Source organism: Oncorhynchus mykiss, chromosome 15 (genome assembly GCF_013265735.2).
Source record: "Oncorhynchus mykiss isolate Arlee chromosome 15, USDA_OmykA_1.1, whole genome shotgun sequence".
Lineage (NCBI taxonomy): Eukaryota > Metazoa > Chordata > Actinopteri > Salmoniformes > Salmonidae > Oncorhynchus > Oncorhynchus mykiss.
This window is the reverse complement of record NC_048579.1, coordinates 36,802,386-36,820,671: the sequence shown is the minus strand read 5'-3', so window position 1 is coordinate 36,820,671 and position 18,286 is coordinate 36,802,386. Positions and strand designations below refer to the sequence as shown.

Below are 18,286 nucleotides of genomic sequence, written 5' to 3'. Positions count from 1 at the left end.
TGAGTACAGTTTTTAATCACAGACAGCAGAAATGATTTGATATGTTGCACGTTTAACATGATATTAATATCTTTGTCCACAGGCATCATGGTCGCAATATCTTGAGAAACGTGGCCACCAATGGCAAATTTGCTAAAATGTGGGACAAATTCGCTCCGAGGAAAGAGCAAGAATCCTTGAGGGAGGTCATCTCAAAGGTTAACCTCAAAGAATGGTACATTCTCTCTGGATGATTAGAAGAAGTGTGACAAATTAGCTGATATGATTACAGAAATCCAATCCCACTGGGCACAGACATCAATGTCTAGTTTTGATTTAAATTTGGAACTCAACCAAAATGTGAAATCCACCAAACATGTTAAAAGGTTAAAAGTTGGGTGGGAAAAAAAACAATTGTGTTTTTCACGTTGATTCACCGTCATCACATAGATTTTTGTTGTTGTTGAAATGAGGTGCAAATAACGTTTATTCAACCAGTTTTGGCCCAATGGGATGAATTTAATATACTGTAAGATTATATCTTTCTCTCTTTTCTCTTTTTCAACAGGAATATCTGAATAATCCCCAATTTTACGATAAATTTGTATCTAAATATTTGCACATTTCCCAACTTGACTATTATCCCCTCCAGTCCCCAAACTCCAATATTTTAGCTCATTCTAAGAAATGTGACACCCTCCTCTAAACCCCCATGTAAATGCATCTTTAAACTGCATTGACTCCTTGTCCAAGTCCTGAATCCACTATAAGGCCATATGAACCACATTCAAAGCACAATAGTGATCTACTGAAACCATACTCACCATCTCAGGGGGTGCTCAGATCCTCAACCACTGACCTCCACACCATCCTCAAAACCAGCAGTCCTCTTTTGGAGGCAGATTGGTCAGTGCTCCTGTATGGCACCAACATTGTGGATTTTCATCCAATACTTCTGGACTATGAGAACATTGTTTGGACAATAAAATTAGGTCAAATGGAAGCTTGCTACAGTCTCAGTTTTATCCTCCAAGACAGTGTGAGGATGTGTAACAACAATACCTGTGGTTTAACTTGATGATCAGGGCCAGATTACCGAATGGGCACGCAGGGCACCTGCCCTGTGGGCCCCGACCTCCAGGCAATATCATCATAAATCCAAAACTAAAAGTATTGTGGATGTATATTACAGTACGTGGACGTTTTACAATTTGTGAGCTCATTTCATACTTTGTAGCCATGTTTTATATAAATTTGTGCATATTTTGTAGTAAGTCGTGAGCATTTGAAAACATTTAGTGGGGATGTTTTATATCAATTTGCTTACTGGTGCTCTTAAATGCCGTCCCTAGGAGGGGTGCGTCACTTGAGTGGGTTGAGTCACTGACGTGATCTTCCTGCCTGGGTTGGCGCCCAGTATGCTCTCTCTAATTCTCTCCTTCTCTCTCTCTTTCTTTCTTTCTTTCTTTCTTTCTCTCTCTCTCTCGGGCAACTGAGCGCTCCTTGCTGTCCACAGTCCACCTGGCTGTGCTGCTGCTCCAGTTTTAACTGTTCTGCCTGTGGCTATGGAACCCTGACCTGTTCACTGGAAGTGCTTCCTGTCCCAGACCTGTTGTTTTCAACTCTCTAGAGACAGCAGGAGCGGTAGAGATACTCTGAATGATCGGCTATGAAAAGCCAACTGACATTTACTCCTGAGGTGCTGACCTGTTGCACCCTCGACAACCACTGTGATTATTATTATTTGACCCTGCTGGTCATCTATGAACATTTGAACATCTTGGCCATGTTCTGTTATAATCTCCACTCGGCACAGCCAGAAGAGGACTGGCCACCCCTCAAAGCCTGGTTCCTCTAGGTTTCTTCTTAGGTTCTGGCCTTTCTAGGGAGTTTTTCCTAGCCAACGTGCTTCTACACCTGCATTGCTTGCTGTCAGGAGGAATGGGCCAAAATTCACCCTACTTATTGCGGGAAGCTTGTGGAAGGCTACCCGAAATGTTTTACCCAAGTAAAACAATTTACAGGCAATGCTACCAAATACTAATTGAGTGTATGTAAACTTCTGACCCACTGGGAATGTGATGAAAGAAATACAAGCTGAAATAAATAGTTCTCTCTACTATTATTCTGACATTTCACATTCATAAAATAAAGTGGTGATCCTAAATGACCTAAAACAGGGAATTTTACTAAGATTAAATTTCAGGAATTGTGAAAAGGAATTGTGAGTTTAAATGTATTTGGCTAAGGTGTATGTAAACTTTCGACTTCAACTGCATATTTCCCCTATAGGCAACAATGGTACGACCTTCAGAGTTCCACAAGCAATTTGTTGTTTACGTTACAACGTGGGCATGTCTCATTGCCAACAATAGTGAAGCAGGCATTGTGACGTAGAACAATGGGCTGGGCATAGAACATTCGGAAAGAGAGTTGGTGCCACGGTGCTCAATAGAACTAATAGGAGCTGGCAGGGTGAAAAATGCTCTAAAATAAGGCCTGTTTTTTTTTACTATTTAAAAACTATGGCAAGAAGCTGGAATATGGTAATATGAAACTGGGCTCCACGGCGGATGCAATGAACTAGTTTTTTTAATCAGAAAAAAGCATTGTTAAAAATGTAATGAGTCCAGCCTAACTGGAGCATCTAGGCTAGTCACTTCTCAGGGAAAGGATGCTCTTCAGTCGGTCTCTTGTCCACCAAGTGATAAGAACACTCATAGGGTCGGTTTGGTGGTTTCTTCAAGTTCAATGCTTTGAGCCAAAGCCAAAGAGACTCCTCATCCATAGGAGGTGGGTGCAAATCAAAAGGTGCACAGCTGCACAACTGCACTCCAATCTCAAAAAGGTTTGGTGGACAAAACAGTCCTGCTCCATGAACAGCTTCCGTTTCTGCCAGTAATTGTGGCATCCCCTTACCGAAAATTAAATGCCCATATTGCATGAATCCATGTTTGGGAAGTTATCGAGTTAGCTAGCTGCGAACTACTGTCCGGAAGTGCTTAACCGGAAGTCCCCCACAATTTAAAAAAAAAAACGAGACAGAACCAATCCGATCAGTTAAGTATATAGTGGGTGAAGGCATTCACAGCTGACCGCTCAGACGGGTGAGGGCATTCCAGCCAACCATTTTTTACTTGGTCCTTCTAGCCGGATTAAGTGACCAACAGTTTTTTTACATGGTCCGTCATTTCTCCGGATTTAGCTACCAATAGATTTTACAGATAACCAAGATACAGTGGGGAGAACTAGTATTTGATAACCTGCAAAATCGGCAGTGTTTCCTACTTACAAAGCATGTAGAGGTCTGTAATTTTTATCATAGGTACACTTCAACTGATAGACGGAATATAAAACAAAAATCCAGAAAATCACATTGTATGATTTTTATGTAATACATTTGCATTTTATTGCATGACATAACTATTTGATACATCAGAAAGCAGAACTTAATATTTGGTACAGAAACCTGTGTTTGCATTTACAGAGATCATACGTTTCCTGTAGTTCTTGACCAGGTTTGCACACACTGCAGCAGGGATTTTGGCCCACTCCTCCATACAGACCTTTAGGTTTCGGGGCTGTCGCTGGGCAATAAGGACTTTCAGCTCCCTCCAAAGATTTCCTATTGGATTCAGGTCTTGAGCCTGGCGAGACCACTCCAGGACCTTGAAATGCTTTTTACGGAGCCACTCCTTAGTTGCCCTGGCTATGTGTTTCGGGTCGTTGTCATGCTGTAAGACCCAGCCACGACCCATCTTCAATGCTCTTACTGAGGGAAGGAGGTTGTTGGCCAAGATCTCGCGATACATGGCCCCATCCATCCTCCCCTCAATACGGTGCAGTCGTCCTGTCCCCTTTGCAGAAAAGCATCCCCAAAGAATGATGTTTCCACCTCCATACTTCACGGTCGGGATGGTGTTCTTGGGGTTGTACTCATCCTTCTTCTTCCTCCAAACACGGCGAGTGGAGTTTAGACCAAAAAGCTCTATTTTTGTCTCATCAGACCACATCACCTTCTCCCATTCCTCCTCTGGATCATCCAGATGGTCATTGGCCAACTTCAGATGGGCCTGGACATGCGCTGGCTTGAGCAGGGGGACCTTGCGCTCGCTGCAGCATTTTAATCCATGACGGCGTAGTGTGTTACTAATGGTTTTCTTTGAGACTGTGGTCCCAGCTCTCTTCAGGTCATTGACCAGGTCCTGCTGTGTAGTTCTGGGCTGATCCCTCACCTTCCTCATGATCATTTATGCCCCACGCGGTGAGATCTTGCATGGAGCCCCAGACCGAGGATGGTTGACCATCATCTTGAACTTCTTCCATTTTCTAATAATTGTGCCAACAGTTGTTGCCTTCTCACCAAGCTACTTGCCTATTGTCCTGTAGCTCATCCCAGCCTTGTGCAGGTCTACAATTTTATCCCTGATGTCCTTACACAGCTCTCTGGTCTTGGCCATTGTGGAGAGGTTGGCGTCTGTTTGATTGAGTGTGTGGACAGGTGTCTTTTATACAGGTAACGAGTTCAAACAGGTGCAGTTAATACAGGTAATGAGTGGAGAACAGGAGGACTTCTTAAAGAAAAACTAACTGCTCTGTGAGAGCCGGAATTAGCCGCAAAATAATGGAAATTAATTACTTAAAAATCATACAATGTGAGTTTCTGGATTTTTGTTTTAGATTTTGTCTCTCAAAGTTGAAGTGTACCTATGATAAAAATTACAGACCTCTACATGTAAGTAGGAAAACCTGCAAAATCGGCAGTGTATCAAATACTTGTTCTCCCCACTATACATGTAATACCCTTGTTTTGAACTAGGTATTGAGTTTATTCTTGTTAAAACCAAGTACTGAGTATATTTGTTATAATTAATTGGTATTATATTTAAAGGGTGATTGAATTGCTCCTAAATTGTAATGTTGTTAATGCATTTCTTTTTGAATAAATATTTATTTAATGTGTAAGTGAATAGTTGGGTTTGATTTGAAGTTAATGTTTTGACCAATAAGGTCGCTTGTTAAGCTGTGGCCAATGGGAGAGTGGACCTGGTTAATGGGAGGCTTGGGGGAAAAAAAGAGGGAAAGAGACCTTGAGAAAAGATGTACGTTTTACATTAGGACCGTTGGTGAAGAAAATTATAAAAGAAGACGACAAAACGAGAACAAAACCCATACCTACTAAGACTTGAAGGGAAATACCGATTTTATAAGAGAGTTGTTATAATTTTGTTAAGACTTAGTAAAGACTGAAGCTACCGTCTCATCGTGGAGGTATTTGACAGCCTTGAGGTTAGCCTAGCATCGTGTAACACCGAGAGATAATTGGTTGGGAAAGCTTAACGAGTTCGTGGTCCCATGGGATATCGGTTACGGCTAAGGAGTACTGTCTGCATTGATAGCGGTGCTTGCTGTGGATGTTGTGAGGAAACCTGCAAGGAACTGCCTTACTTCGTTGAAGGAATATCTACAAGTAGTGAGTAATCACAACGTGAGGTGCTTCTGGACTTTGTGTGTCGTCGGTTTTTTAAGCTCCAACGGGTTATTAAACTTGAAATAATTTAGACATGGGTTGTGCACGACTCACTGGGGTTTATTATCTTTATTTCTTTTTGATGTTGTGCTATGAAAATGTAATACACATATTGAACCTTATGTATGTTTCCTTGGTAGAGTAATTTACTGTTTCAATTTAATTGAATGTATGGGATGGCCTATCCTGATACAATAACATAAACCTATAATTTCATCTGAAGTTAATACCCTGTTGTCATCACCCTAGACAGTTTACAATAGGAATTCTTATTGGAGATGTCCTTCCCACATAACATCCCATGCTGTTGAGATACTCTACATAAGTTAATAATGTGAGAGTCATATTCGAGCCTGGTGAGAGTTCTTGGCCTAACCACAGGGGTTACTTGGAAAGACTCATGAGACCATAGCCCTACTGGTAAAATGCACATGAGGGGGTACTTCAGGGGTACTCCGGGCAGAGCAAAATTCAGTTGGTGGTACAGTAACCAAAAAAGTTGGGAACCACTGGTATAGCCTATGCGCACGGTTAACTGTCTCTCTCCCTGCCCAGATTCTCACTCTCCCTCGCCTGCTCCCTTTATGAAAAACGCTAGTGTGCGTTTCTCTTCGGTCTGTTGCGTGTTGAATAGCTCAGCATACTCATTGATAGCCCTTACTTTAGTGAACTTGCACGAGACATTGCAAGCCAAGAAATTGCACAATACATCATTTCAATACCCTATTGTTTTGTTTTGCACACTTCGTACAAAATAATACAATGCAGTACTAGTACTTTAGCTATAACAGGCATGTTCACATATCGCCAACCAGGATCAATCTGCCATGACCTAACCATTTGGGTGGTCGAAACCAATCATAGCACAGTATGATATGGCGGTAAAATGCGTCCAATTTACAATTCCGTATGTTTACAGATATGAATAGTACATCCCCCTTTTAAAACAAAATAAATGTTTACATATTCTAAGGGTGTCTTTTGAATACATGCTCTGTAGTTTGATCTCAAGGTAGGTAACCATTTATATTGCATACTACACCAACTGATTCAACAGACTCAAACAATAATCCAACATACTGTTACTTTTCAAACAAGGGATTCTCAGCAACTCAGCTTTCACTGAAGAAATAACATCTTAACATTTCAAACCACTACAATACCAAAGCATTTCAAGTGAACTTTCAATAACAAGTTTACAGTCTGGAACTCTTTTAGGGCAGCGATCCGCCTACACCCTTCGACATTTCACAGGTCTAGGACAGCTCTGGGCTTGACCTCTCTTCCTGACCTTGTGCGATATGATGCTGAGCATGCTTCTGTCAGTCAACAGTTCTTGTGGTGTTGCAGGTAAGTGTGGTGTATGTTGTGCTGTGTGTGTTTGTGTTTAGTCCATCACGTTCTCTTTCAGGGGAACAGTTAATCTCATCAGTGTGTTGTTCTTTTGTGTTCAGTAGGTGACAACGATTGCAGTGTGATCCTTCTGCGGTGCGGACGTGATATGAACGTTCTGTGTCAGCTGGCTGGATGACGACTACTGGCTTCCAGAGGCCATGCTCCTGGATTCTAACCGACTCTCCGTCAATCAGTGGTGGCAGTGGTCTAGCTGACCTGTCGTAGTGTCGCTTTTGTTGTTGTCTCTGTGCACGTTTTCCATGCATTTCCTATTAGCTGACGACCTCAGTTTGCAGCTGTTGGTTGGTGCTGGGAAGGATTGAGCGAAGTCTGCGGCTCATCAACAGCTGGGCTGGTGATTTGAAGTTGTCAACTGGAGTGTTGCAGTATTCAAGAAGACTGAGGTAGGGGTCTCTCGTCTGCTTTTGCTTTGTCCATGAGTGATTTAGCAATCTGCACAGATTTTTCAGCGAGGCCATTACTTTGAGGGTAATATGGGCTTGTGGTGACTTGTAAACTCCCATGCTTTTGTGAAGGATTCAAACTCATTTGATTTGTAACAGTGTCCATTGTCAGATATTAAAGTCTCTACAATGCCATCCCTGGCAAAGGCTGCTTTCAGCTTGTGTATCACGGCTGCAGATGTGGTGCTGTGAAGCTTGTTGAGTTCGAAGTATCTGCTGTAGTAGTCCACTGTTACGATGTAGTCCTTGTTGTTCTAGGTGAACAAATCGGTTGCCACGACCTGCCAAGGTCGGCCTGGGATACAGTGAGGTAACATTGGCTCTTTGGTGTTAGAGGGGCGTCGTTCAAGACATATGGCGCATTTACCAACAATGTCCTCTATTTGTTTGCACATTCCGGGCCAAAACAAAATGTCCCGGGCTCTCTGTTTATTCAGAAATTCATAAAAAATCCTACAATGTGATTTTCTGGATTTCTTTTCTCATTTTGTCTGTCATAGTTGAAGTGTGATAAAAATGACAGGCTTCTCATCTTTTTAAGTGGGAGAACTTCCACAATTTGTGGCTGACTAAATACTTTTTTGCCCCACTGTATGTACTGATGGAAATGTTTACATCTGAACAGAATGGCGTAGAGCTCCTTTTCGATTTGAACGTAGTTTATTTCAGTCTGAGAGATTTGGAAGCGTAGCCGATGGGCTTTCCTTCTTGCAGTAGCACTGCACCTAGTCCATACTTCGACGTGTCCACTTGGAGTCTGAGCTCTTTGTTGTGGTCGTAGTAGGCAAAGATTGGTCCTGGTGATCACGTCTTTCACATTCTGGAAAGCAATGTCGTGTTGCTTGTCCTAGAGAAACTCACTGGAATGCTTTAGCAGTTGACACAGGGGTGCCTTAGCATTGGAGAGGCTGGGTGCAAACTTGGCTAAGTAGTTGACCATGCTAATCACTGTTTCCAGCTCTGCACGGTTCTTTGGTGGCTCCCTTTCTTTTATGGCTTAGATCTTCTGTGGATCTGGCTTGATTCCAGTCGCTGACCTCTAACTTCGACTGTGTTCTTCTCGGTGTTGAGCCGGACTCCTCTCTCACGGGTCCTTTGCAGCATCGCGCTGAGGTTTCGGTCGTGCTCCTCTTTGGTTCGACCGTAGACAAGGATGTCGTCCACAACTCCTTCGAGGCCTTCGTACACTTGGTCAATCTTTCGCTGAAACTCGTCTTGGGCTGCGATAATCTCAAAAGGCAGGCGACGGAACCTGTAGCGTCCAAACGGTTGTGAGCTTAGATGACTCTTCTGTGAGCATGATAGCCCAGTAGCCTGATCTAGCGTCCATGATACTGAAGTAGTGTGCTCCCGCTAGCTTGTGTGTGATGCCATCTAGCGTCAGTAAAGGATCACGGGGGCGTTTGATAGCCTTGTTCAAGTCTCTTGGGTCGAGACATACTCTGAGCTTGCCTATGCGAGGTTTTTCCACCACCACTAACGCGTTCACCCAGTCAGTCGGTTCTGTAACCTTGGTGACTGTCACATTGCTCCATGCTCTCCAACTCTTTCTTCAGGCGGGCAAGGGGAATCTTTCTCGGTGGGTAGACCACAGGGGTTGCGTCTGGGTCAAGGTGAATGGTACATTCTCCTGGGAATAATCCTATTCCTGTAAAAACATAAGCAAACTCCTCCAGTGAATTGTCTCTCTACTGGTGCTGTCACTGATAAAACTAGCTTGATGAGGTCCATGTCTAAGCATGCTTTAAGACCTAGCACTGCAGGTGCTCTAGTGTCAACAACATAAAAGTCCAACATCATGTCACTTTCCTTGTATTTGCATTTGAAAGTGCATGTGCCTTTTACTGGGAGCTGTTCACCATCATAACCAGTCAGTCTGCGCGTGGTGGGCTGTAGCTCGTACTCAGATGTCAAGCTGCGGTACTTATTCAGAGGAATAATGTTTACTTGTGCACCAGTGTCTAGTTTGAACTTTAGCTTTGTGCCTTGTGTTCCTATCTCAATGTCAGCAAAGGCTTGCTCTGTCTCTGATATTTGACTTTTCTGTGTCACTGAATCAATACAGTTCATCAGCGTTTGACTCTTTTATTGACATTTCATCTTCACTCACTGTGAGTACTGTTTTTCCACGGTAAGCTCTGCACACTTTTGCAAAGTGATTCCATTTTCCACATTTATCACTGTTTGCCTTTAGCTGGACAATTTCCTTGTTTGCCATGTACTTTGTATCTACATGTTTTGAGTCTGTCGCTCTGTTTTGGAGTTATGTCTCTCTCCGTTCTAAAACACTCTGTGCACCTGAGGTGTGCTTTGATGTCTGCCTGACTGCTAAGTTTGTAGACTCCCAGTCCATTCGAGGTGAAGGAACTCCAGAAAAATCCATCTTGTAAGGCCTTTTATTCTGACACCATGTCTTGTTTTGCACACAATAATACAATGCCGTTGTAACGCTCCGGGTGTCGTGGGTGTGGAGTCAGACGCTGGAAACAGAGAGTGCAATGCTGTGCTCTTTAATGCACAAACGCAACACAGGGTGCTCACAACCAAACTGCCCCAAACACGGGGGACGAAAAAAGTACAACCGAAATACACGACCAGGAACAAACATGTTCCTCTACTACAGAACCGACGGTCACAATAATTAATCCCGCACAAAGAAACAGGCGGGCCGGCTGTCTAATAAAGCCCAACTAATCATTCACTAACAGGTGCTAACAATAAACATACAAGGAGGGGGAGGAAAGACAATCAGTGGCAGCTAAGTCGAAGTCGACTCCCAACCACTACCTGTGAGATTCAGTCTGACTAGTAGCAGCTTTGTCTTCTCTTCCCTAGCAGTTGAAACTCAAACATTAAAAAACAACAGCTTGTGAACAAAACAATGTAAATAGCCAAGAAACACAAGGACAAAGTCTCCCTCCAGTAGTCTTTAGTTTCAAGTATTTTATTCCTGTGCGCAGCGCTTTTAAAAATGTATCTTTCACTCAGATCTTCATGTGCGCACAACCCCCAGCCAGACAGTGTTACAGCACAAGGTGGGATAGGCTATATAGAATTCGTAGTTCTTTGACTTTGCGATTTAATTTACCAGCTATGAAACAAAACAGCAGAAATACAGCTGCTGCAGTATTTATTTTACAATAAATGTGATCATGCTTGACTATTTTTATTTACAAGTAAGTGAAATGCTGGAATTACACAATGTTAACCTCAGATCACGATCACGACAAGATTGATTAGTTTTAAACAGATCTGTCACGACTTCCTCCGAAGTCGGTTCCTCTCCTTGTTCGGGCTGCGTTCGGTGGTCGACGTCACCGGTCTTCTAGCCATCGCCGATCCATCTTTCGTTTTGTCTTGTTTTCCCACACACCTGGTTTACATTTCCTCATTGCTTGACGTGTATATAACCCTCGGTTCCCCCCATGTCTGTGTGTGGAATTGTTTGTTGTAAAGTGTATGTGCACTTCAGGCTGGTTTGCGATGGGTTATTTCAACCCACATTTTGTTGTTCTGGGTGCTGTTGGTTTTTTCCTCCATTCAACTGCTCCGGTTATTACCCAGTTCTGCTCTCCTGCGCCTGACTTCACTGCAGCTCGTTTCGCAACTCTTTCAAGATCGATATCTTAGGGTTCGATTTTTCCAAGCACTGGGATGCGCAGAACTTAGAACACAGAGTTAATGAAATGCCCAGGAAATGGCACAGAAAATTTGGGGCGGTCTCTCCATAAAAGTCAATGGCCACACACCAATACATAGATTTGACAGTCAAATTATTACTTAAATAGCAGTCAACTGTTGTTATTCTATAGAGGGTCGTGATTCGTTTAGGTTAACTAACAAAAAAAGTGGTCTGGTCCCCTTTCCATGATCGAAGCCTCCCGAAATCAACATCCAATATTCCAAAATATAGATAAAAGCCTTCCAGTACTCATCTGACCAACTTCTTCAGGGCCAGCCAGGCCCCCTGTCGCCCCCCCATGCGCCCTGAAACCCAACCCCCATAAGAAGAAGCCCAAATACGACCTGCCCTTGCCCAGTATACATACAAGGTAAGAGGACAACACTAGTTTTTTGTCTTGTAGTTAAACTTGTTTTATACACAGTTTAACCTTTCTGATCTCCCCATCCCGGATCCGGGATCGTGAATACAGACTCAAGCTCATTACCATAACGCAACGTTAACTATTCATGAAAATCGCAAATGAAATGAAATAAATATGCTAGCTCTCAAGCTTAGCCTTTTAACAACACTGTCATCTCAGATTTTCAAAATATGCTTCTCAACCATTGCAAAACAAGCATTTGTGTAACAGTATTGATGGCTAACGTAGCATTAGCATTCAGCTGGCAACATTTACACAAAAAAACAGAAAAGCATTCAAATATAATCATTTACCTTTGAAGAACTTCAGATGTTTTCAATGAGGAGACTCTCAGATAGCAAATGTTCAGTTTTTCCTGAAAGATTATTTGTTTAGGACAAATCGCTCCGTTTTCTGCGTCACGTTTAGCTATGAAAAAACCCCTGTATCCAGGATTGTGTAAATCTATCAGCAAGCTCATTAGCATAACACAACGTTAACTATTCATGAAAATCGCAAATGAAATGAAATAAATATGCCATCTCTCAAGCTTAGCCTTTTGTAAACAACATTGTCATCTCAGATTTTCAAAATATGCTTCTCCACCATAGGAAAACAATCATTTGTGTAAAAGTAGCTAGCTAGCGTTAGCATTTAGCGTTAGCATTTAGCGTTAGCATTTAGCGTTAGCATTTAGCGTTAGCATTAGCGTTAGCATCCAGCACGCAACATTTCAACAAAAACATAAAAGCCTTCAAATAAAATCATTTACCTTTGAAGAACTTCTGATGTTTTCAATGAGGATACTCTCAGTTAGATGGCAGATGCTCAGTTTTTCCAAAAAGATTCTTTGTGTATTAGAAATAGCTCCGTTTTATACATCACATTTGGCTACCAAAAAAACCCGAAAATTCAGTCCTCAAAACGCGAACTTTTTTCCAAATTAACTCCATAATATCGACTGAAAACATGGCAAACGTTGTTTAGAATCAATCATCAAGGTGTTTTTCACATATCTCTTCATTGATATATCGTTCTTGGACACATGGTTTCTCCCCTATATCAAATGGAAAAGTACAAGCAGCTGGCAATTGCGCACCGAATTCCACGCAGGACACCAGGCGGACACTTTGACCATAAGAGACTACATTTTCCATCTTCCAATGATATGCCTAAAAATACGTCACAATGCTGCTAAGACCTTGGGCGAACGACAGAAAGTGTAGGCTCATTCCTTGCGCAATCACAGCCATATAAGGAGACAATGGAAAACAGAGCTTCAGAAATTCTGCTAATTTCCTGGTTGATGCATCATCTTGTTTTCACCTGTAGAATGAGTTCTGGGGCACTTACAGACAATCTTTGCAGATTCTGAAACTTCAGTGTTTTCTTTCCAAAACTGTCAAGAATATGCATAGTCGAGCATCTTTTCGTGACAAAATATCGCGCTTAAAACGGGAACGTTTTTTATCCAAAAATGAAATAGCGCCCCTAGAGATCTAACAGGTTAAAGGGATAGGTCATCCCAATTACAAAATGACTTAAGTTACGTTTACATTTCATTTGAAATCCAATGCATCCAAAGTGTACATTAGTCTTTCCTGGTTCATAACATATTTTTTGGTCCCTTTCAGATCACAGCCATGTCAACAGTGGGCGTCAGGCTTGTAAGAGACATGAATTATCTGTGAGATTCAGTGACCAAGGCTAGAAGGTGAGATTCCATCTCTCTTAACTGCTCATTGTACTGAATAGATAATCATGAGCTAACATTGTACCACCTTATTTGCTGTAACAGACAGTTAGTATTTTAGGGAAGCAAGGCATTTGTGTAGGATGTGCATTGTAGACTGTTCTTTGCATTCTTTATCATGTATTTCTCAGAGTCTGTTCTAGTCATTCATCTAATCTTGTCATTCGATTTCTATGGTATTTCTCTCCATTAGGACTGGGTACTGGCTCCTACGGGTTACTCTGCCTTCTAATGTGATAGAGAATGCCTCTACCCTCTGTGTTCCTGCATAAACTCCACCACCCACACTATGATCCAACTAGTGGTCAGTATGCACCTCTACACCCTCTCTCACATGAACGCTAACATTACGGTTTCAGTGGGAAAGACGGTAAATGGTTCAGACATTAATGGCAAATATAAAAAACTAAGATACCGAAGTTACCGGAGTCTACAATGGCAGACTGTTAATGTAGGGATAGTGAGAAGTAACATTCAAGACTGAAGCAATTATCCCCTCTAGTGGTATACTTTATACTGTACCAGGTTACTACACACTGATAATACAAAACATTTAGGACACCTGCTCTTTCCATGACATAGACTGACCAAGTTAAAGCTATGACCCCTTATTGATGTCACCTGTTGAATCTACTTCAATCAGTGTAGATGAAGGGGAGTTAAAGAAAGATTTTAAAACCTTGAGAGAATTGAGACATGGATTGTGTGTGTCATTCAGAGGGTGATTCAGCAAGAGAAAATATTTAACTGTCTTTGAACGGGGTATGTTAGTAGGTGCCAGGCGCACCGGGTTAAGTGTGTCAAGAACTGCAACACTGCTGTTTTTTTCCATGTGTCTCAAGAATGGTCCACCACCCAAAGGACGTCCAGCCAACTTGACACAACATGGGCCAGCATCCTTGTGGAACGCTTAGGGCAGCTTGTCGAGTCCATGCCCAGAGGAAATTAGGCTGTTCTGAGGGGAAAAGAGTGTGCAACTCAATATTAGGAAGATGTTCCTAGTCTATTGTGGACTCAGTGTATGTCATCCTACATGTTTTTTTAATAGTACAGTATTTTTTTATTTAACTAGGCAAGTCAGTTAAGAACAAATTCTTATTTTCAATGATGGCCCCTGTTCAGGGGCAGAACTACAGATGTGTACCTTTTTCAGCTCGGGGGTTTGAACTTGCAACCTTCCGGTTACTAGTCCAACGCTCTAACCACTAGGCTACCCTGCCGCCCCAGTATCACAAACGCCCGTACAAAACCATATAAAGTGTGGGCCTGTAGTATCTGTAAATCAAACTAAACGTTGTTTTTTATTTCCATATGCAGATAATAAAGCATCATTGTTCATGTAATATTCTAATATTAGCATTATACCTCTAGGAAGAGGAAATGGTCATAAAATCAAATGGATGAAAAGACGGAAACAAATGTTTATGAACTACAACTTATTTTATTTTAAAAATGTCAAATTCAGTGCAAAGTAATGTAGTGCATTGCTGTCTAGATCCCTGTTGGGTGGCAAAGTGTCACAATAATCCTGTGGGGAGAGAAAACAAGAGAATACATTAAATTAATGGGTGTTAACTAATCAGGGTTCAACAAAGCACTTCAAGTCCTCAATTCCTTCAAAAGAGAGAGAGAAGGAGAAAGGAGTATGGTCCCTGCAGTAGGACTACATGCTGGCCATGAGGTTCTCCAAGTGGTACTCCAGGAGGCTGGAGAGCTCAGTGACCAGAGACTCTGGGTTAAAGTACCAGGCCAGCTGCTGGCCAAACATGTCATCTAGGAGAGCCATCAGCCCGCCCTGAAGAGAACACCACACAACACATAGAAAATGGTCCTGAGTTACTAGCTTATCAAGAGGAGAGAGAGACAATTAGAAATACTCCCCCTAAAATGGCATTGGGACCTGGTTAACCATGAATATGGAAGTAAACAGGAAGTAACCTCTTGACTCTTACATTGAGCAGCAGCAGGTATCTATCAGCCTCTGGCTCCATGTTGGCAGCAGTGGGCAGGAAGGAGTACAGGAGAGCGTACAGACGCTCCACGAACCCACCAGGGTGCTAAAGGAAACAAAGGAGGAGAAAAGAGAGGAGAAGAGGAATGTAAATGAAACTGCTAATAGAGCGATATCAAAACATGTTCCAGTGAGATGCTACTTACCACCATCAGGGACTTCTGAGCTGTCATCATCCCAAACAGCACCAGCTCAAAGAGGACATCTAGCATGTTCACATGATGGATCTAGGACAAGAAAACACGTTTGGAGAAAATAGGAATGATTTCATAAATATCAGCTACTGTGATGTATAAAAGACTTGCATGTGGAAGAACTCGGTGAGACTTGAAAGAGTTAATGAACTCACCTTTGCCTCAGCCAGCTCCCTCTCAATGTCATTCCGCTTGGAGGGGTCACTCCGGTAGTCCACAAAGTCGTTATAGGTACGGATGAATTTGGCCTCGTCTTATGACAAAGAAAAGAGCATCTTAGTGAACAGAACACATTTCCCCTCAGGGACGCTCTCTTTCCCTTGAAAGAGAATGAGTTAGTGAGTTACCATGTGGTTGGCCTGAACAAGGCCGCCCAGGAGGACTTTTCCCGCCACAAACAGATGATTCCTGCTCAGGGTGGAACCAAGCAGGGTCTAGGAAAGAGGGAAGAGTTAGGGTGAGACATCTTCCTGTAGGAGACAGAACAAGAAGTCACAGAGAGAAAAATAAAAGTGGGTCCACTCACAGTAAAGGCCTGGCGCAAGGAGACGAGCCTCAGGGCGATGTCCTCCACTCTCTTGGTGGTAAGGTAGAGGCTGTGAAAGGGAGGGAATGAAGCATGTCAACCATTAGAGTCAATGGGGGATAACAGCATTATGACCACTATCCTTCAGCATTTGACAAGCTCAGACTACACAGACATTTAGAGGAACTCACTTTAGCAGAGGAACCTCCCTCTCCTCAGGCAGCAGGTCCTCCCAGCCCTACGACAACAAAACAAGCATTCAAAATCAGTGACCAGTGCAATGACATAACAAACAATCGGTCAATGGAAGGATCTTAATGCTCCTAGTCAATAGTATGTGTGTGTAACGTCTGACCTCATAGCAGTTGTGGCCCTCAGGCTCTGGGTCAGTGAACTGCTGAGTGGTGGGAGTAGAGAAGGAGGCAGCCTCCGACCACGCTGAAGAGGAGAGAAGGCCGTCCAGCCCCATGTGGAGAGTGGCGTACACCACTGAGACATCAGTCTGCTGCTCAAAACACACAACACACCTGTTTATTAGAAAACACACCAAATCGAATGCAAAAATTCCCAGTAATGTCTAGTCTATATACATAGAAAATCGTTTATTTACCTGGTAGCAGCCAAGCGTCACGTCCACAGACGTCTCGTGGCAGAGGTGAGACGCATAGTGGGTCACCCTGCCAGCCACACGCTGACAAAGAGAATACATATTAAGGCCAAATGGAATAAGTGAAGAAAAGCCTAATCTAATACTATTTCAGTAGTATTTACGTCTTACCTGGATCCAAGTGATGGACTGCACTTTGGTGGCACAGTAGGGGATGCCCTCTGGACTAAGAATGAGTAGGTGTGTCCAAACTTTTGACTGGTACTGTATACATATATACAGGAGTAAGACAGATATAGCTTCTATTGCCTGTTTGAGTATTTGTTTAATAGCCTACTGATTCTGTGAGCACCAAGCCTCATGCACCGGCAAAATGTTGAATTAAGCAATTTCACAGATTCGGTTGTTTTTAATATTTGCTATGCTGTAATAATGGCTTTATAATTTTTAGTTGTTAGAACAGACTGGTATTGCTTAACATTTGCTTAACCTTTTGCGTGTAGGGGGCAGTATTTTCGTTTTTGGATAAAAAACATACCCATTTGAAACGGCCTATTTCTCAGCCCCAGAAACTAGAATATGCATATAATTGTCAGATTAGGATAGAAAACACTCTAAAGTTTCCAGAACTGTAAAGAAGAAGTTTCCAGAACTGTAAAGAAGAAGTTTCCAGAACTGTAAGGAAGAAACTAAATGGCTGAAATGATATTGCGTCTTCAGCATGGACAGCACAATAAACACTTGCTGTTATGTGGTGCCTTTTCGCTGCAGTAGGAAGGAGAGCGAGACAACGTGCACCTGTCACACAGGCACTCGCTGTCATTTATTTTAATACAGTGTCACCATCGGGCTCTTTCTTGAGTCATTTGTGTGTCTTAATTATTTAATTAAACAGTGTGCTTAAAGCATCAGCCAAGCTCAGTGCCTATGTAGGTCATTTTATTCAAACACATAGGCTGTGTCTGATATGGAAAAATACATTTTAACATTAGAACAGGATGACTCTCGGTCGACAATTTTTTTTTTGTCGGGGACAGCCCTGCAATCAGTCGTACCCTTGCTCTACTCAAAGGGCTGTATTGGAATGGCTTCATACAGTATCTACGTGTATATCATTGACTGTATTGTCTTTTTAGGCCAAGAGGACCAAGAGAAACAAAGTGGAGCAGATCACTGATGCAGGTCATAAATGAAACACTAATTTCACTGAATGTAATCCTTTTGCATGTAAATGTAATTTAGTATGGACATCTATTGAGCAGAGAACTAATAGCAGAGTGCACATGTTATACTTTCTTGGCTACTTAACTTCACAAAGTTGGCTAATACATATTTGCCTCAGAAGGTTACATGTTTTCTGACTTCTTTACCTTGGTGAATGCTGCTTTGCACACAGATCCCTCTACATCTGTGGAATTCTCTGGGATGGCAGTTCAGGGGACATCTCACCAGGGACAATCTAATGAGAAGATCCTAAGTGAGTGTGTCTCCAGGGCCTGTCAGACCAGGGCTCTTGACCTCCCGCCAATCGATCCGGATGCTTTCAACCCGATTATCATCCGGTTTCTGGAAAAACTTACTGAGGAGTATGTCTAAACTTCTATTGTAGTATTTGAATGCAATGTCATCTGGAGGATTTTATAAATTGTATGTGTGTTGGTGTGCTTTTTGGTGCTAAAAACATCTAATTATCTCCTATAGGTAATGGAGGCAGTTAAGCATTGGCAGGATGGACCCTGTAA

General features: G+C 42.4%; 1 long non-coding RNA gene across 1 annotated transcript; it reads right to left on the bottom strand.

Annotated features, from left to right (window-relative positions):
- Positions 1–14,716: 14,716 nt before the first annotated feature.
- LOC110490839 lies at positions 14,717–15,666 on the bottom strand. The gene is made up of 3 exons (XR_002468760.2): positions 15,567–15,666; positions 15,364–15,444; positions 14,717–15,263 (listed from the first exon to the last, which is right to left on the bottom strand). It is a non-coding gene; the product is annotated as an uncharacterized LOC110490839 (long non-coding RNA).
- Positions 15,667–18,286: the final 2,620 nt, after the last annotated feature.